Below are 20,805 nucleotides of genomic sequence, written 5' to 3' on the forward strand. Positions count from 1 at the left end.
CGCCTACCTTGGAACCCAGAAGTATTAATATATTAAAAGATAGTGAAAGGCCCAAAGAAAAGACACGTGGTTCTTTTATTTGTTTGTTTGTTTTGGTTCTTTCAGCATCCCTCAACTTATTTAACCAGAATTCTTTTATCACAGAGAACCTATTAACTTCTTGATTTACATACTAAGACACTACTCTGTAGGTCCTGATAAGAACCATGCAAGACTTACTAAAAAAAAAATGGACAAGTATAGAAAAGAAAAAGTTGTGGACAAGGTATAAAAAAGGATTGCTATTTCTCCTGGGCACTGCAAAAGAAAAGCAGCAGGCCAAAGCCATGCAAACCAGAGGCTATGCGCCCTGCATTTTGTTTGTTTGTTTGTTTGTTTTTTGGTTGTTTTTTTTTTTTTTTTTGTCTTTTTGCCTTTTCTAAGGCTGCTCCCGCAGCATATGGAGCTTCCTAGGCTAGGGATCTAATTGGAGCTGTAGCTGCTGGCCTATGCCAGAGACACAACAACACAGGATCCGAGCCATGTCTGCGACCTACACCACAGCTCATGGCAACGCCAGATCCTTAACCCACTGAGCAAGGCCAGGGATCAAACCTGCAACCTCTTGGTTCCTAGTCATATTTGTTAACCACTGAGCCACGACGGGAACTCCTGTGCCCTGGTTTTTGTGGACAGCTGATCACTTCCATTCAACACTGCAGGCCTAATGCAGCCAGATATTGGACTTATTTTTCTTTTCCCTCAAATCCTTATTTTCATGTACAGTTACAATATTTTTATTCATATTTGCATCTCAGATGCTTACACAGTCCATGTCTTGCACAGCCAGATAAATAGTTCTATTTGTTGCATACAGTCCTCTGGCCAACAAACTGAGCTTCTGACATATATTTCCAGGGCCAGAATTATTTTATCTATTAAAGCATATGAATCCTTTAGCTAATGGCTAAGTAGTTTGCCTCTTAGCAGCCTGTGAAGAAGGAATTATTTTGCCCAGGTCTCTGATAAGAAGATCAAATTAGAGAAAGGTAGGGTAACTTGCTCAAGTTCACAGAAATGACAAGTGGGACAGCCAAGATCCACACCAATCCATCATGGGTGCACGTTATTCACAGGGATTGGTTTGTTTTTCTGTAGAATGTGGAATTTGGGGTTAAAAAAAAAGGTTGATGCTGATGAGGTCTAACTCATTTATTCAGAGCTAAGGAAGCTCTGGTTAAATGATTTACTTTTCATATGAAGATGTCAAAACAGACTTCTGGTTGGGGGATTGAATCATATATTACCCTAATATGGTAATCAACTCTTTGTTTCAGGTCCTCACATTGGAAACTCTATTTGAATTTCTAATTCTTGCTCTCTAAGCTTATTAAATTTTGTTCTGAGGAATTACAGATACGGAGAAAACTCTGAAGTGAATAAAGTCCTTATTTCTTCAGATCAGGAGTTGGCAAACTATGGTTCATGAACCGAATCTGGCTCACTGCCTGATTTTGTAAATCAAGTTTTATTGATATTCAGTTACACCCATTCATTTACACATCATCTGTGGCTGCTTTCATGCTACCACAGGAGAGCTGAATGGTTGTGACAGAGGCCATATGACACACAAGATCAAAAATATTTACTCTGTCCTACTATAGAGACAAGTTTGCAACTCCGGCTTTAAATTTCTAATTTTTTATACTGGGAACAAAAGCAGACCATCATAAACATTAGTCCTTAGAGATCGCTTTTCACAGGGCCTCAAACAATTGCATTTTACCCGGGTTCCATGTTTCTATCACTTACAGGCTCACATCAAATATAGATAATAAGAAAAAAGCCCACAATAATTTTTCACTCTTACTCACTGGAGGGGTTTTGTTAAAGAAATTAAGCTCATTGCAATGCTCCCTGTGAGAACAATGACCCTATAGTTGGAATAAAAGGGTTTTTTTTCCCTCATGAGAAATTAGTTAGCATTAATAGCATGGCCACTTCAAATCTTGTAAAAAATTTGTTTTCTCTTTAGAAACTAGAAATTTTAAAGCTAAAATTTTAAAGCTCTTTAGAAACTAGAAATTTTAAAGCTAAAACTGTAGTTTTAGCTTCTAACCTATACTGCTGAGCACACCTTTGGCTTCATTTTAGCTTCCTAATGTTGTTTCCTTTCCCCCCTAATTTCTATTCACTTTTTTTTTTTTTTTTTTTTTTTTTAGGGCCACACCTGCATCATATGGCAGTTCCTAGGCTAGGGGTCGAATTGAAGCTACAGCTGCTGGCCTACACCACAGCCACAGCAATGCAGGATCCGATCCATGTCTGTGACATATACCACAGCTCATAGCAACACTGGATCCTTAACCCACTAAGCAAGGCCAAGGCTCGAACCCACATCCTCATGGATACCAGTTGGGTTCGTTACCACTGAGCTATGGCCGGAACTCCCTTATTCACTTTATGCTTTTGTGATGCATGAATTATATTAGCCATACATCATCATTTTAAAATGGCACAAAGAAATGAGAGTGTCAATTAGTAGGAAAAAAACTGAAAGATAAGACACTGGCACCTTTTCCTGTCACAGGAAATCTATTCCTATGTTCAAATCAGGTCCTGTTCCAGGGTTCAGTTTAAACATTTAGAAAAAAAGGAAAGGAAATACTCTGACCTCACAAAGATCTCACCTAAAAAATGCTGCAGTTTTGTCTTGAGAAAGAGAACCACATTCCCTTGGTTAGTTACAACATCTCGCACTGCATGGCCATCTCATCCTCATAGCTTTAAGGATTTCATGGAGTGATCCAATGAGATTTATGGCAGAAGCCATACCATAATGGCAGATTTATATGGTGATGCCACAGAGAGTGGAAGGTGAGACGATACCAATACAGAATGCTGATGTCTCTAAAACCCAGATAGTGTAAAATCATGGGCAGATGTTCAAGTCAACTCTCCATCATATTGCCAAATAAAAGATGAGGATGATGCTGACTGTTCAGGCCTGCTACTTGCTTCCTGGACAATCCAAGATGTCAAGAAAAATGCTATACAATGTCTCAGACAGATCACATAAGAGAAACTGCTTGACTTTTGCTTAGAGAGACATGATCAGCAGTGGAATTCATTCTCTACATCTCACTATGGTATGCAAACATATTGACAGGAGTTTTTCTGCTATACCTACCTGGAGAATATTTCCATGAAAGGCTTTTCTACCTGAGCAAAACTGAAATCACTTCTAATTCAATATTGGAAGAAAGCAGCTGACTCACCCTTCCTCCACCTTCCCCCTGGCATATCATAATAGAAAGGTGAAGGATTAGAAAAGTAAATACGGAGTTCACACACACACACAAAAAAAAAACCCACAAAAAAAAAAAACCCATTTCATATACCTAATGACTTTGAGAAATAAAACAGAGCTTCATGTCACTGCCACATTCTCATATGTAAATACTTCCACATGGAAGTCTACTTTTATGTCCTAGGGGTTTTTTTAGAAAAAAAATATATATTTTTCTCCTTCCTTCATGAGAAGTAGTAGCTAATGAGATTAGAATATAGCTGGATCTTTATCATTTTCCCTTAGTCTGATCTTTAAACATGATTTATAACTGCTGTGGTTATATGTAGTTGGCACTCAGTAACAGAAAAGCATTAAGCTAACAAGTCACCACACATTTTGGTGTGAGAAATATCTACTTCACAGCTATGTCTTAAAGTGCTACTTCCTTATTCTTCACTGAAATTACCTAAGACTCAAATCCAGCTTTCTTTTAGTTATTCATCCCACCTTATTGTTATAGCCAAGGTTTTAGCTTTCTTCATAAGAGAGCCTGAATAAAAGTTAAAACATCCTTAATTCAGCTATTTTTTAAATGATAATGCGCTATTACTACATAAGTTACCAGAGAGTGTCACATTAATCAGCATTACACCAACATCTGAGAAGCATGCTATTTCCATGACAGTCTAATATGACCTCAAGGAAGGTCTCTGAGGTGATAAAGACAGGACTTTCTGACAAAAGCCATCCATAAACCAGAAGGCACCAGAAGTGTGTGAAGTACTTTACAACATAGCCAGAGGAACTTAGTGCAAACTTGCTGAAGGTACCACAAATAGCGCATTAAGAATAAATAGTACACTTTTTAAAAAAAAAAATTTCTTACTAAAGTCATAAGAAATGGTCTCAGTGCAACATGTAAAGCATCATATTTTGCCTTGATAACTAATATCATTTCAGTAAGAATTTTGTCACTAATTTCAAAGAGCTAAGTATGTTTTGTAAAATTATTTAGGAAAACATATCACTTCTAACCATAATAAAAATCTTTTATTTTTTTGTATAAAAAAGAATGAGGAGTTCCTATTTTAGCTTGGCAGGTTAAGGACGCAACATTGTCTCCATGAGATGCAAGTTCAATCCCTGGCCTTACTCAGTGGGTTAAGAATCTGGCATTTGCCGCAAGCTGTGTAGGTCACAGATGCAGCTCAGCTCCAATGTTGCCATGGCTATGATGCAGGCCCCAGCCACAGCTCTGATTGGACCCCTAGAAGGGAACTTCCATATGCCACAAGTGCAACCATAAAAAGAATGATATTCCACACAAAAGTCCATGCTTTCCATAAAATATTTCTATGCCAATTTGGGATATTTGAAAGACACATAGCACACTAAAATATCAATATGATTAAAAACAAGAAGTTAAGGAACTGTAGTTTTTATTTACTACATATGACTAATGTAAGTTAGTTTTTTCTCATATTCTAACATTTCTTAAATCAGGATGAACCTTAAAAGTGAAATCATGACATAGTTTTAATAACAGCTTGCTACATAAAGTAATGGTACAACTCATAATAGATGGTGTCTTAGAATCCATATAAAACATAAGCCTTTACTGTAAGGTTCACTCCAGTTTGTTCATTTTTCAGGAATGTTCAAGAATCATATTGCTGATGAAGCAAAGCTAAGAATCATTAAAATAAATCAATAAATAAATTTCTCACTGCTGCCAGGAAGGTGCATCTTTACATTTTCTCATCATCACATTTCAAGGAGAAATGTTAAATGCCACTCATTTGCTTTTCCCTAATTTCTTTCTTTTTTCTTAAGGGAAATACATGAAAGTGTCTATGTGTCAACACTGTCATCATGTGACATGGCTTCGAATTGCCTCATAATCCTGATCTCTCTTCCTTTGATATGCTCTGTGTAGAACACATGAAAGAACATGATCTTTAAACACTGCTTATGGGTGTTAAAGTAGGAACAGTCTTCTTTATTTTGGATGCAATTATTTAATGTTGAGTATAATTAATAATGTCCTTAGCACATTGTTTTTGAGAAACTTTACTGGAAAACATTATTGATAATCTAGTTGGCAAACCCTTACAACTAACTAGGTAGTCAACTGAATCCATTAAGTTCTGCATATATGGTCTAATGTTAAATCATAACTTCCTTGGTGCAGTTGGTATGTTAGATCTAAAATCAGAACTTCCTCTTTTTTTTTTCTTTTAATTGACAGGGTAATAGATTTAGCCAACTATTTTAGCTTGATGTATGTAACTTATCCAAACTCTGTATCATTGTTCCAGTGTGCTTTCAAACACAATGGCCTCTCTGTCTCTTAAACTCCCTTCTTCTTGTGATCTTGACCTTCATCCTAATACAGCCATGGTCTCAATGATCTTCCTCATTCCCCATTACTAATAACTGGAAACCTTATAGCAATACTAGTTTCAAGTGTCTCACTCTCTGCCCACCACCTCCCATTCCCCCTAATATCTGAGCTGCAATAGTTTCTTTTAGGCAATGCTGGGCACAGTTCATCACTGCTTCTCTGTTGAAAATTCTCCTTTCTTGGGTTTAGGTGTGCCACACCCTCGGACATTTCCTCCTTCCTCTCTAACTAGTTCATCTCAAAGTCTTTCCTGGTTTGCCTTACTGGATCAAACTGTGAAAGACTCCAGCTTAGAACTTAGAATTAATCTCTTTTCCACCTACACTCACACCTTCAATAAGCCACCAATCTCATGGCTTTAAGTATCATCATGACTCCCAAAAGACATCTCCCCTGAAATCACATTCTCAGAGCAAACTTCCTTCCTGACATCTCTACTTGAACTTATCTAATTGGACAATGGATGTCATACTCAATTTTTGATATCCTTTCCCTTCCCCCCACCTTCTCCTAGTTCAGTCTTTCCCATCTCAGTTAATGGACAATACAACTTTCAGTCAATCAGGACCCAAATTCTTAAAGTCCTATTTATCTCCACTCTTTCTCTCATAACTACACCCAAATTATAAAGAAATCCTAGTCATTCTTCCATAAAAATACGTTCTGAAAATGCTAATTAAAACTCCGCTGAAATTCACCTGCACATATGTTACAAATGCTGAAGTTAGAAAGACTGACAACATACACAGCTGCTGGAAATCTCCTATTTTGCTTAGGAGTATAAATGTTAGAACATTTTGAAAAATTGGAAGTCTTAAAATATTAAATATATACTTACCCTGTGTCCCAGCAATTATATTATGAACATTAATGCAATCTATATGTATACTACATTCAGATATACATATCGACCTCAGAAATTTAGAAATATATATATAAATCCTAATGAAAGAAATGCAAAATACATATGACTCCCTTATCAATATATAATCACAGGTAATGAAAGAATATAAAAGCATAAAAACATGCTATTCTTGACGTGGAAAAAGATTCAAATGACTATTTAATTTTAACTTTGATAACACCAAAAGATCCTATCATCATCATCAACCTTGTTAATAAAAAAAGAGCACCCTTCTAAAATCCTCAGGCCATTTCAAATAACCCTATCAGAGTTCAAGCTTAATTCAAAATTTATTATTTTCATGAAGAAAATAAATGTAAAACTTAAGCAAGAACGAAAGCAATCCTCCACTGCTGCATTATTACTACATCTGAAGAAAAAGAGGAGAGTGCAAGAGTGAACAGGTAAGTTACAGAGTTTACATTTTTTTTTTAAATCATGATATGACTAAGAATAATCGTTCTTTTAGGGAATGCTGGGCACAGTTCACCACTGCCTCTCTACCAAAAAAGAAGAAAAGGGGCTTCATCACCTTTAGTTTATTATTCTATTATTTACCATTTTAAATATAAGGAAAAATTTTTATGCTTCATAGCGAATACTTGTTTTAAAGTGTAATGCAATGACTTCTACGAGTCCAGGATTACTCTATGTAAGAGCTGCCACTGAAATAAATTTGAGGACATTACTAGAAAAAACATTCCATGAATTATAGGGTCAGACCTTAACTCTATATAGTAACACTCCCCAGATAGTTCTAATTAGCTTATATTACTAAAACACTAAAAGTATAATGTTATGAAGTATTAAATTACAGACTAGAAGACAGTGCAGATTTAGTTTTTCATACTCTACCGGACTGTTTCATGGCTCACTCTTTCACTGGCTTTCTGGAAAAATGAATATGAACATGTATAAACTCTTCAAAATAAATCCCACATATTGGGAATATTTAGGAAAATCCTTTTGATTTACAATATATTTTTCATGTAATCAAATTGCTGTGTAGATTACATTATACAATGTTAATCAAAGTGGGATCAGAAGCAATGCCTGGTTTCCTCTCATTTCAGTCTATCTAATTTATCTGAATTAGTTCTGTTCCATACATGAGCAACTTTGACCACATAACTTGATGATGGTTTTATTTTACAAATAAATAACCTAGTTATCACTTATCTGGTCATGCACTGAGGACTGGAACTTTTAGTCTACAAATTTCCAAACTACTATTTTCTGATTACAATGTCACACACTTATTAAATGTTTCCAGGCAATGCACAGAATTCTGCAGATAATCGATTGAAAAAAAATAAATAACAAAACAGGAATGTTTGGGTCACATGTTTCGACTGGAATTGTGCTAGGTTTCTCATAAGAGAAAAAAAAAAAAAAGCAACGAGAGAGCCCTCCTTACCAATATTCTAGAAAAACAAAGGTTGCATATGTGAAACAATTAGTGACTATTAAGCAAAGACTGTTTAAATACTCAATTACATTTTTCTTCCAGCTGCATTACAGGATTTTTTAAAAGGAAGCAATTGATGGAATGTGGAGGAGTTATAAAAGGCTCTCTGAAGAAGCATAATACATTCACAAAAGAGGACATGCTTCAGAGAATTGTCCTGTGCACCAAGTCACATGTTTCATTTGAGCATCACTATGGATCAGTACAAAAGAATCTAAAACAGAAACTGAAGCCACCAACTCACAAAAGAGAGTGCTTTGATTGTAATCACTATATTCCCTCTTGGGGTATTTTGGCCCCCACTGACCTAGAGTCTCCTCACCTCCAGACTCTGTCTTCCTTAGCACCTCACGTTAATTCACCTTTTGATTACATCATTTCCAGTTTTTAAGAAAGGCTAACACCTCATGAAAGCTTCCATATCCAAACTCCTGGGGCCTTCATTTCTTTTCTTTTTTTTAATTTTTTTTAAAATTTTTTAAAGGAATACTAAAATACAATACCTTTTAAAATTGCACCCCAAAAAATCAAATCCCTGGGAATACAACTGACCAAGGAGGTAAAGGACTTATATACGAAGAACTATAAAACATTAATCAAGGAAATTAAAGAAGATGTAAAGAAATAGAAAGATATTCCATGCTCCTGGGCTGGAAAAATTAATATTATAAAAGTGGCCATACTACCCAAAGCAACCTACAGATTCAGTGCAATCCCTATCAAATTACCCATGGCATTTTTCCCAGAACTAGAACCAACAATCCAAAAATTTATATGGAACCACAAAAGACCCAGAACTGCCAAAGCAATCCTGAGGAACAAAAACCAAGCAGGAGGGATCATTCTCCCAGACTTCAGACAACATTACAAAGCCATAGTCATCAAGACAGTGTGGCACTGGTACCAAAACAGACAGACAGACCAATGGTACAGAGTAGAGAACTCAGAAATAACCCCTGACACCTACAGTCAATTAATCTTTGACAAAGGATGTGAGAACATAAAATGGGAAAAAGACAAGTCTTTTCAGCAAGTATTGCTGGGAAACCTGGACAGCTGCATGCAAATAATTGAAATTAGAACACACCATGCACAAAAATAAACTCAGAATGGCTGAAAGTCTTAAATATAAGACAAGACACCATCAAACTCCTGGAAGAGAACAGAGGCAAAACATTCTCTGACATCGACCTTAACAAATGTTTTCTCAGGTCAGTCTCAAAGCAACAGAAATAAAGCAAAAATAAACCAATGGGACTTCATCAAACTGACATGCTTTTGCACAGCAAAGGAAACCACAAAAAAACCAAAAAGACAACTTACAGAATGGGAGAAAATAGTGTCAAACGATGCAACCGACAAGGGCTTAATCTTTAAAATAGACAATCAATGTATACAACTCAAAAGCAAAAAAAGCCAACAACCCAATTGAAAAATGGGCAAAACACCTGAATAGACATTTCTCCAGAGAAGATGTACAGATGGCCAACAAGCACATGAAAAAATGCTCATAACATCCCTGATTATTAGAGAAATGCAAATCAAAACTACCATGAGATACCACCTCACACCAGTCAGAATGGCCATCATTAATAAGTCCACAAACAACAAATGCTGGAGGGGATGTGGAGAAAAGGGAACTCTCCTGCACTGTTGGTGGGAATGGAAGCTGGTACAACTACTATGGAAAACAGTATGGAGGTACCTTAGAAAACTACACACAGAACTACCATATGACCCAGCAATCCCACTCTTGGGCATATATCCAGACAAAACTTTCCTTGAAAAAGACACATGCACCCACATGTTCATTGCAGCACTATTCACAATAGCCAAGACATGGAAACACCCTAAATGTCCATTGACAGATGATTGGATTCGGAAGAGGTGGTATATATACACAATGGAATACTACTCAGCCATAAAAAAGAACAAAATAATGCCATTTGCAGCAACATGGATGGAACTAGAGACTCTCATACTGAGTGAAGTAAGTCAGAAAGAGAAAGACAAATACCATATGATATCACTTATATCTGGAATCTAATATAAGGTACAAATGTATCTTTCCACAGAAAAGAAAATCATGGACTTGGAAAATAGAGCTGTGGTTGCCAAGGGGGAGGGGGACAGCATGGGGTGGATTGGGAGCTTGGAGTTAATAGATGCAAACTATTGCCTTTGGAATGGATTAGCATGAGATCCTGCTGTGTAGCACTAACTATGTCTAGTCACTTATGATGGAGCATGATAATGTGAGAAAATAAAATGTGTACATGTATGTGTAACTGGGTCACTATGCTGTACAGTAGAAAAAAAACTGTATTGGGGAAATAAAAATTAAAAATAAAATTAAATTAAAAAAGTTTTTTATGTTTTTTTAGGGCCGTACTCATGGCATCTGGAGGTTCCCAGGCTGGGGTCCAATCAGAGCTATAGCTGCCAGCCTACAACACAGCCATAGCAATGTGGGATCTGAGCCACTTCTGTGACCTACATCACAGCTCATAGCAATGCCAGATCCTTAACCCATGGAGAAAGGCCAGGGATGGAACCTGCTTCCTCATGAATTCGTTTCTTCTGAGCCATGATGGGAACTTCATATTTTTTTTTAATTTACTTTTTATTTTGGCTCTTCATTTCTGAGGGTAGCTGGATCCTGGAATGAAGTTAGATTTCCAAACCCAGGCATGAAGTTCTCACCACAGTGACAGGCACCACGCTTGGGCCCAGGCTTCCTCATGGCCAACTGGACCATAGAAATGGACACCTAGTGACCTGGATCGTCTATAGCACTGAAGTGGCAACACTCCCCCATACCAGGTTGGGTTTTTCTGATCCTTATCTGAGCAGCCCTATTTCTTGGTTCTGAGAGCTCGCTTCCTTCTCCACTTCACCCACTACCTCTTCTCTGGTAAGAGTCTGCCTGGCACATGCCAGCTTTCTTCTTTGAAGCCAGATCCTGCACTAAAATTGTTAATTCTCTCCATATAAGTCTTGCTACCTGCCTGCATCCTAAGTGCTGAGCCATCCTTTGCATATTCTCCCTGTTTACTCCAATGGCTTGGTGCTGACAGCTTCTGGCACTGGGACTTAGGGAGTTGTGCCCCACAGAACCTGAGCCAAGACTGCCTGGTGGCTGTAGGCTCTGAGGCCAAGCCGTCTTTCTTTCGTCCTCATCCTGCCTTGGTGACTAGGTTTCCACCCAGCTTACCTATACGCACTTGTCCCCTGTGCTTGAGAGCTCATCTGTGCTTGACCTCAACCCAGGTCAGCTTGACTCGCCATAAATCAGCCACTTCCTTTCTGCTACATGCACCTATGACCACACCACTTGGTAAGTTGCTGCCCCGGGACACTGCATTACATCTTAGTTCACATCCCATCCCCCGTGCCCTCATGTTAGGACACTCAGACACATTTTAGTCCCATCACAACAAACTGAAAGGCAGGTTGGTCCACAGTCCCGGTGAAGTAAAGTAAATAGGAAAAAAAAAAAAAAAAAAGATCTGTCAAGAAGCACACCAAGAAATTAGTAGAAAAGGTGACCCCGACATTCTGCGCCAGCAAAGACCTAGCTAATTGGACGTTTATGCTTTCCTCGAGGACGTGGAGCAAGTCTAAACAATAGTTTCCTCCTGACAGCTTGCAGCCTAAAATGGAATGATGACCAATACATCCTGGCTGGGTTTAGGTCTGAAGCCAGATTCTTCCAGAACTTTTCCTCAGGCGTTTGGCAGATATTCAGAGATTATCAGCTTTCAGGGATGATTATCTTTTTCTTTTTTTCTCAGATTTCTAGATGGCTGGATTACTCCTATCTACTTCAATACCTAGGTGGCCATATGATGGTCTCTTAGATCAATTCTCCTAACCCTTGGCCTCATCAACTCATTGTTTTTTGAAATACATACGTGGCTTTACTCTGCATTTCTGGGATATCACATAATAATTGGATGGCATCAGGTTAGATCTTATCATGTCAATGGGGTAGAAAAAAACTAATGTAAAATGTGAGCAATTCTGCTGTCCCAGCAAATATATCGTCTATGGCAGGATGTTTCATTCAGCTATAACCTTATTGTCTCCTTCCCTTATTTTGTCCCCACCCCAAATCATAAGAAGGCAGCAGCTTCTTTGTTCTCTTTTATCTCTGGGAAGTTTTGTGACACCGGGCAGAAAGCAGAAGTTGTAATCCATAGGCCAGAGGTGTGTGTGTATGTGTGTGTGTGTGTGTGTGCATGTGCGTGTGCATATGTGTGTGTGTGTGTGTGTGTGTGTTTAGTAGGGGGATGGTGTCAGTGACCTTAGAAAGGGAAGATTCCAAAAGACAGGAAGGAGCCAGAAGTTCAGGGGCCCTACAACTATCAGAAGCCTGCAGCTGAGTTTCCTGGTTCCTTCCAAAAAAAGCACAACTGTCTAATTAAATTGTCATGTTGTGCCATCAACATCCATATAGCAGCAAAAGACTTTTATCGTCACTTTCTGGCAACAGCACACGAGGCAAATGCATGACAAAAAACCACTTATTTTATACAATCACTTCTTAAAGAGCTCTGCCTCTATTTACAGGTATTTATTAACGGTCACATAAACTATTCTATTTGCTGCTATTCTACCATTAGAAGATGGTGTTAAACTTGTGTCTGTTGGCTCTTTATAAATACTAGGCATTAAATAAATGTTTGGTAAATTCCATATATATCAATGAGAGGAATTACACATATTTGGAAGGCAAAAATAAATGCTATATATCTTCACTTTCAAACACAACATGACTGCTTTTTTTCTAAAAAACAGTAACTTCCAAACCATTTTCCTTCTACATAAACTTCATTAATAATGTTCTTTTTAGATTTAAATTACTTTCTAACTTCATTACTTGTCCTGCATACATTCAAAAATCTGCTAATTCAAAGGGAGCACTCAAGCATCCCTTTATGTCTCAAGGATCAGGAAATCTTATGAGAAACAATAAGTGGCTTTGTCAGATAGTGAATGAGGAAAAAATTTCTGCAGTAAGGAATAAACCATGTTCAATTTTAACACGTGAAAGAACATTTCTTTAACTTGCACTTAATTTAAAATCCAATCACAAGAATGAAGGTCTTTAAAAATTAAGATGTCTCTTCTAGAAGATGATCAGTATCCCTGGAAGGCAGCAATACTGGTAGTAACTGATCTTTCAACCCAAAAGAAATTCAAATCAAAGCAAACAAGACCAAAAAAAAAAAAAAAAAAGAATCTGCTAATATGTAGGTTCTACACAAGGGCTTTAACCCAGTTTTTCTACATCAGCACTACTGACATTTGAGTTGAAGAATTCTTTGTTGCTGTGGCCTATCCTGTTCATTATAGGATATTTTGCAGCTTTCCCAAGATTCACCCACCAGATGACAGTAGTTCCACCCAACCTATCCCCCCTACCCTTGCTACATACTCTGTGACAGTCAATAATATTCCTAAGCACTGCCAAATATCTTCTGGGAAGCAAAATTCTGCCCCAACCTCACTCTGCCACTAGAACGACTGTTTTCATCTTATTCCCTTCTAGCAAGCTTTTTAATGGCATTTATCTCATACAGCTGTTTATTGAGCAAGAAAATATTTGACTCAAGGTTTATAAAAATAATAAACTGCAGGAGTTCCCACTGTGGCTCAGTGGTAATGAACCCAAGTAGTAACCATGAGGATGAGGTTCGATCCTTGGCCTCACTCAGTGGGTTACGGTTCTCACGTTGCTGTGAGCTATGTGGTAGGTCGCAGACATGGCTCAGATCCCACGTTGCTGTGGCATACACTGGCAGCTGCAGCTCTGATTGGACCCCTAGCCCCCAGAAACTTCCATATGTCACAGGTGTGGCCCTAAAAAGTAAAAAAATAAAAATAAATGAATAAAAAGCTGAAAAGCCTGAACAATGCCTTAAACTTGGCAGCTATAATTAAGGAAAGTGTCAAATCCAATGCATGGATATCCTGTGGGTTTCTTCCTGTTTAAAGAGAGTGTAATTTGGTGATGAAAGGAACATCTATGCTTTGGAGTTAGGCAACCTAAGTTCAAATTTAATTCTTAACATTTCGAAGTGTAAAAATGACTAACCTTACTTAAATCTCTGACATATGCAACCTATAAATGTTAGAAAAGATAACATTAATATCTCTACTTCACATTATTGTAGAAATTAAATGAGATAACATCTCAAAAGGGTATGCTACATATTAATCAATGCTTTATCTTGTGTTTAGAGCCATAAAAGTATAAACATACCGCTTACTATATGAGTGTTTTTCTTCAAAAAGGCATACTTTTTCTTCTAGCTTTTTAATAATTAAACTGGAACTATATCATTTCGAATATCCTCTAGTTCTCCAAAAACAGAAAGTTATATTTATTCCAGTTTGCTTTTATGATGGGACAAAGCAATAGGGTAAGCACAACTTTAGCAGTTGTTTCACCTTCCACCTATAAGAATCTAGCTATGGGAGTTCCTGTAATGGCTCAGTGGTTAACGAATCCAACTAGGAACCATGAGGTTGCGGGTTTGATACCTGGCCTTGCCCAGTGGGTTAAGGATACAGCATTGCTGTGAGCTGTGGTGTAGGTCACAGATGCGGCTTGGATCCCATGTTGCTGTGGCTCTGGCATAGGCTGGCAGCTACAGCTCTGATTAGACCCCTAGCCTGGGAACCTCCATATGCCATGAGTGCGGAACCTAGAAAAGACAAAAAAAAAAAAAAAGGATCTAGCTATATTCCCTCCAAATATAATAATAAAGGGGAATATATTTCTTTTTCTGGTGACATAACTTCTTTAACTTCACTAAAGAACTAATTGGACTGCCAATTCTTACCAGATCACCTGGAAATCCCTTCCTCTGAAACCAGTGAAATGCATGTTATTGACACTAACTGGAAATACACTGTGTGATATATTCCTCAGGAGTATATTCTGAGGCTACTCTCTATTTTGTTTACAATAGTTGAATTATTGAGGCATTCCTCCTACGTAAGAAACTCAAAGCACAGCCCCTATTCTCAAGGAGCTTACATATATTTCATATTAAGTAATATGGGAAATTATGCTTTGTAATCCTTAAACTCTAATAAATGCATATTAATTGTCAGGAAATAATTAACCAACATTGAAACCCTGTAGACAACATAAACATCTTTTTCAGGATGTATGTTCCCTGCACTTTGCTAAAACATTCCCTTTTCCTTTCACCAGGTTAACATTCTTCCAGGGTCCCCTTGGTCTCAATTCCCCAGTGACTCAAGGACTCAGTCAAATCATTCCTCAATTCCAGGTGATGAACCCAGGAAGAAAAATGATAGTATAGTCCACCCCTCTGCCAGATGTAGAAATGCCAAATTATATCTCAAATAGCAGAACTCAGCTTAAAGTATAAGCTCTACAGGCCATTTCCCTGTTCTTGCCAACCAGACTAATTAGGTCATTCTGCAGTAAGACTTCTTTCACTCGATAGTTGTCCTGTATAAATTTGTACAAATAAAATATGTCAGAGTTTAAAAAATTAGTGTTTGACCACAGCAATCAGAGAAGAAAAAGAAATAAAATGAATTCAAATTGGAAAAGAAGACATAAAACTCCTACCATCTGCAGATGACATGATACTATAAATAGAAAATCCTAAAAATACTACCAGAAAACTTGGAGTTCATCAATGAATTTGGTAAAATTGAAGGATACAAAATTAACACACAGAAATCTCTTACATATCTGCACACTAACAACAATATATCAGAAAGCTAAAATAAGGAAACAATCCAATTTACCATTGCATCAAAGGAATAAACACCTCGGAACAAACCTCTTTACAGAAACAAAAGACTTGTACTCTAAAAACTATAGGATGCTGAGGAAAGAAATTGAAGATAGCTCAAATACAGGGAAAAATATACTGTGTTCTTGGACTGGAAGAATCAATATTGTCAAAATGACTACCCACACTCTCCAAGGTAATTTTTAAATTCAAGGCAATTCCTATCAAAATACCAATGATATTTTTCATAGAACTAGAAGAAAAAAAATTATATTTGCATGGAAACACCAAAAGACCCCAAATTGCCAAATCGACTCTGAGAAAGGAAAATGGGGCTGGAGGAATCAGACTTTAGATTTTAATATAAAACTACAGTCATCAAAACAGTATGGTACTGGCACAAAACAGAAATACAGATCAAAGGAAAAGAATAGAAAGCCCAGAAATAAAGCTACATATTAATGGTCTATTAATCTACAACAAAGGAGGAAAGAATACACAATGGAGAAAAGACAGTCTCTTCAATAAGTGATGCTGAGAAAACTAGCCAGCTACATGTAAAAAAGAATGAAATGAGAATACACTCTAACACCATACAAAAAAATAATCTCAAAATGGACTAAAGACTTAAATGTAAGACTGGATATTATAGAGAGGAAAACATAGGCAGAACACTCTTTGACATAAATCATAGCAATATTTTGTTGGATCTGTCTCCTTGAACAATGTAAATAAAAACAGATATAAACAATGAGACCTAAATATACCTAAAACCTTTTATACAGCAAAGGAAATCATAAACAAAAAGACAACCTACATGATGGGAAGCAATATTTTCAAATGATGTGATTAACGAGGGATTAATCCAAAATATATAAACATTTCATACAGCTCAATATTGAGAAAATAAACACAATAAAAATGATGGACAGAATATTTAAATAGGCATTTCTCTAAATAAGACATGCAGATGGCCAAAGGACACATGAAAAGATGCTCAATGTTACTAGTTATTAGAGAAATGCAAATCAAAACTACAATCAGGTATCATCTCACAGCAATCAGAATAGCCATCATCAAAAAGTCTACAAATAATAAATTCTGGAGAAGGTGTGGAGCAAAGGGAACCTACCTACACTGTTGATGGGAATGTAGATTGGCACAACCACTAGACGAACGGTAAGGAGGTTCCTCAGAAAACTAAAAATATAACTACCACATGATCCAGCAATCCCACTCATGGGGATATATCTGTAGAAAACCAAAATTCGAAAAGATATATGTACCCTAGTGTTGACTGAAGCATTATTTACAATAACCAAGACATGAAAGCCACCTAAATGCCCACTGGCAGGGGAGTGGATAAAGAAGATGTGGTATATACACACAATGGACTACTACTCAGCCATAAAAAAGAATGAAATAATACCATTTGCAACAACATGGATGGACCTAGAGATTCTCCTACTAAGTGAAGTCAGACGAAGACAATATCATATTACATCACTTACATGTAGAATCTAAAAAGATGATACAAATGAACTCATTTACAAAACAGAAACAGATCCGCAGATATAGAAAACAAACTTATGGTTACCAAAGGGGAAGGGGGTAGGGATGAAAATTAGGAGTTCGGGATTAAAATATACACACTACTATATATAAAATAGATAACCAACAAGGACCTACTGTATAGTATAGGGAACTATATTCAATATCTTCTAATAAGCTATAATGGAAAGAATATAAAAAGAATATTCTCTGTATTTGTAAATACATACACATATGACTGAATCACTTCACTATACCAATTAAACTATCACACTGTAAATCAATTACATTTTCATAAAACATTTTAAAATTTAGTGTCTAAAGCATAAAGCTGTGGCCAATTTATGGGTCAGAAGGGTTATCAACTCATGTTTTCTGAAGTTTAGGTAGGTTAGCCTCACTGAGCACTACTGCCCACAGTTCCGATTTAAGGGAACATACTTGTCGGTTGTACATGGCTAGCAACTGAGCAGTCAGGGCACTCACAAATAAACTTAAACTCCAGCAAATAGCATAAATGATTGTTTTTCATCTACTTGATCGCATTTTGCTTAGTATCTAAAAAAGACATCTGCATTAATTTCAGCTGGTATTTTAAAGCATCCCATGTTTTAGAAGAAAAGCTAAAGATTACTTCACTGAAACTTGTGTTGTCCTTGATCTTGAAGGCTTCTACAACCTCAAGTACAATTAATTATCAGCAACAAAAACATGCTTTCTTATTTCGTTGTCTTGTCAGGGACTTTATTTTTCCTAAATCATATTCAGTTCAACATTTTTTGGAAAGTTTAAATATGAATAAAAAATGCTTCTACGAGGTGCAGGGCCTACTGAAGAAAACAAACACATGACAGTTCATTTAAAGAACATCAGTAAAATGTAAAAAAAAAAAAGAGAAAGGATAAAAGAAAAATATCTACAGCCCAGTCTGGAGTTCAGAGAAGAATTCCTAGGGACAATGAGCAGGGAGTCGGCCTTGAAGGATTTTTTTTCAGAAGAGGATAAGAAGGATGTTCAGGAATATGATCAAAGCTATAGAACAGCATAGTGTTTGACTGGAACTAAAAACAATTTAGAATTAGGAGGACCTAAGTGTGAGGAATGAAGGTCCCAGAACAGGGAGGACTATAGAGCCATTCATGGACTTGTTCATTAAAACATCAAAGCAGCATTGTTTCCAGATGCAAATTCATTTGAGAGATAACTTTTCTAATTAGGCCATGGAATAGCCAGACAGATTTCAACAAGCTAAAGAAAGAGAAGGGACTGCCTACTCCTTTAACAATTCCATTTGATTGAAAATGTTTGGTTGTCCTGCACAATGTTTTGCAGAATGTCACATTATAGGAAATGCAATCAAATCCTATAGTTGTAATATTTCACCCCAGTCCTTGCAATCAAATAGAGTAGCAAAGAAATGCTGCAATTACTTATTCATGTAAAAACTATTATTCACTTCATTAGATCAATGTTTTCTTGTTCCAAGGTTTTCCTACGGTTTTGCTTTCCACTCTTCGCCCCTTGCTCAGAGGAATAATTTCCCTGATCTTCTTAGGTTAATAAGACATTCTCCCAAATCAGTCACTGCAAAGACATCCCTGGGCCCAGGGATAAACACATATACAGGGTCACATGCATGTGTGGATACAAAGATAATGCCAAGTTTAGATTTTGATATTCAACCATTAGCCCAGCTGTTCTAGCAGTATATTTAACAGGACCCAGGGGAATGAGTAAGCTTGATGTTTAATGCAAACCAGCTTGTTGAAAAATATGATCACTTCATATGATGTTACAAAGCAATAAAATTAAAAAGGAGGCCCCAGGGAGATATTTAATGTATATTCATAGAATTTATCTAATAGAAGGTTTCCACTTACTAAGAGAAATACACTATCAGAAAAACTCTAGGCCTAGTATATCCCTCAAAGTTATGCAGAACATGAAATGCACATTTGAGTATAATGAGTACATGTCATATTAAAATCAGGTTGCAAAGAAGAGCAAAATCCACATTCTGTTTAAATGATTCTATTTTTGTGTACTTTTTTTTTTTTTTTTTTTGTCTTTTCAGGGCTGCACCTGCAGCATATGGAGGTTCCCAGGCTAGGGGTCGAGTTGGAGCTGCAGCTTCTGGCTTACACCACAGCTCATGGCAATACAAAATCCTTAACCCTCTGAGCAAGGACAGGGATCCGAACCTGCATCCTCATGGACACCGTCAGATTTGTTTCCATTGAGCCACAGCAGGAACTCCATCTTGTGTACTTTTGAAACGTAGTGTACACAGATTCTTATAAAAACAATACACTAGCACTAACAGAAAATAACTACCATGTAAATAATGTACACATTTTTAAATGAGAACTATTAAGACATATAGACTCAAAATGCACAAGATTGTAGACCTCCAACTGTAATGTAACGTGTATATGTTTTATTAACAAACTTCTGCATAAAACAAAGCACCCAATATTTATAAAATAAGATTAAATGGATTATGTCACCCTGAACATTATCTAAGCAGGTTAAAAAGTTCCAAATCACCTAGCCAACATGTATTGTTTACTCTACCATGACTTAGTTTTTTAGGGAACTAATGGGTTGACATGACATTATTCACAGCCTGTATTAAAAAACAAACAACAACAAAAAACCCCAAAAGAACAAAGGAAAACATCGAATGTGTAGAGTTCTGCAGATTTCTTTTTTTATCTTGATTGTCCTGGGAATCAATGCAAAGAGAGAATTTGTAGGGAGTAAGAAACAGTAAAGACAATTACTACACGATTTTTTTTTAATGTCAACTGTTAATTGAAATATATTCCAGGATTTGGATAAGAAATGAGAGGTTTAAAGGACATATAAGCCCCCCAAAATGGAAAATCTCTAGTTCTCTGATAATATTGTTAAGTGGTAGAATGCTAGGAGAAATACAAAGTACTATAACTATTCACCAGAGAAGATAAATCTTTCTTAAGGCTACGTTGGTAACGTGAGCCACCTAACGTTTTCATGAGATGGGCTGCATCAAGGTTTTCATGAGATGGGCTGAGATCACCTACAGCTTTGGGTGAAGCATGAGAAAGTCAAAAATCCAGTTCCATAGATCAAATGACTGGCTTCTCAGTTAAAAGTCAGGCCATTACAACCACATAAACATTGATTTCTGTATTTCGATCTCCTTCTTTTAGACAAGGAAAATCTCCAGAAAACAGATAATGCTAAAAACAAATAAAACCCTTTTCCTTTGTATTCTTTCTTCTTGATGTGTTTAATGAGATGCCTTTTTGCAATGTAGCAGGAGTGAGGCTGAGGCATTCTCCTCTTAATAGCCACAGTAGTCTTCTTTATTCAGTTCTGCACTCCTTCTTTAAGGTGCTTAGAAACAAAGGAAAATAATCATTATTCCCATCTTATAAA

General features: G+C 36.8%; 1 protein-coding gene and 1 long non-coding RNA gene across 29 annotated transcripts in view; both read right to left on the reverse strand.

Moving 5' to 3' along the window:
* The window catches only part of NKAIN2 (sodium/potassium transporting ATPase interacting 2), a 1,025,455-nt gene that overhangs the window by 708,716 nt on the left and 295,934 nt on the right, over positions 1-20,805 (reverse strand). The gene's annotated exons all lie outside the window — the stretch shown is intronic.
* LOC146406038 (uncharacterized) lies at positions 11,824-17,057 on the reverse strand. Its single transcript, XR_014804783.1, has 2 exons — positions 16,233-17,057; positions 11,824-14,703 (listed from the first exon to the last, which is right to left on the reverse strand). It is a non-coding gene; the product is annotated as an uncharacterized LOC146406038 (long non-coding RNA).

Source organism: Sus scrofa, chromosome 1 (assembly GCF_054392235.1).
Source record: "Sus scrofa isolate SSC_HxYL_T2T_F1_AM1 chromosome 1, Sscrofa_HxYL_maternal_Yorkshire_Landrace_v2.0, whole genome shotgun sequence".
NCBI lineage: Eukaryota > Metazoa > Chordata > Mammalia > Artiodactyla > Suidae > Sus > Sus scrofa.